At 38.9% G+C, this 871-nt stretch overlaps 1 long non-coding RNA gene across 1 annotated transcript in view; it reads right to left on the bottom strand.

Moving 5' to 3' along the window:
• LOC116686776 (uncharacterized) overlaps positions 1-871 on the bottom strand; it is a 19,396-nt gene that overhangs the window by 5,770 nt on the left and 12,755 nt on the right. The window lies entirely within an intron of this gene.

An 871-nucleotide genomic window follows, 5' to 3' on the forward strand; every position in this document is an offset into this window, starting at 1 on the left:
TTGTTGGCTCTGTCTTCACTTGTTTGAAGGTGTAACCTCCCCTTTTGGCCTTTGGGAACAGAAGTCTGTACATTAGTTTCCCCTTGTCTGTCTTCCGTTGTGGGCGATCATCATTCTCATTGAATGGCTGCAAAATACAACCTTTAACAAAAAACATACATTTTGTAACATAATTGTATTATTAACTTTTACACACACCAAGCAAAAAACTCCAGTTAACTCAAAGCAAAAGCAGTTGCTAAACCTCTAAGCTGTGCGAAAGCTGTACTTTAACCAGTATTGTTACAAGTGCCTTGCAGTTAGAGAAGCCTAAAACTGAAATGATATCCATCTAGATGGCCGGCAATTAGGCCTGAAATCTCTAGACCATTGCTTATGTCTCACTCCTTCAATGAACAAAACCAGTTTCTGCAGACAATTTGCCCCCCCTTCACATTTCGCTTTCTAAAGACTTGTTTTGTTATATGATGTATGACATTCATAGAGAGTTCACATACCTGCATAACATTTCAATGAAAGGGAAAACAAGATTTTTGGGAGCAAACCGCTGGATGACACTAGAATGACTCCACAGTTGATGTCTGGAAATGATAAGCTTTTCAACATCAGTAAGGTACCTCTTGTTTATAAGGACCTTGTCAAGTCTGTTCAGAGCTGAGGGAAAGTTAATTTAAACTGTAATTTAAAACAATGACTGTTGATGAAGATACACACAAATGTTTAATCATTGCTTTAGAATACAGACCTGGTTGAAACCACTTGCTATGGTCCTTTGAGGCCTTCGGTGGATTTCCATACTTGGGGTAAACTGGGTCAGAATGACTGTGGACTGTGGAATGTGATTCAACAAAGACTTCCATTTCGCTACCTT

This window comes from Etheostoma spectabile, unplaced genomic scaffold, assembly GCF_008692095.1.
Source record: "Etheostoma spectabile isolate EspeVRDwgs_2016 unplaced genomic scaffold, UIUC_Espe_1.0 scaffold465, whole genome shotgun sequence".
NCBI lineage: Eukaryota > Metazoa > Chordata > Actinopteri > Perciformes > Percidae > Etheostoma > Etheostoma spectabile.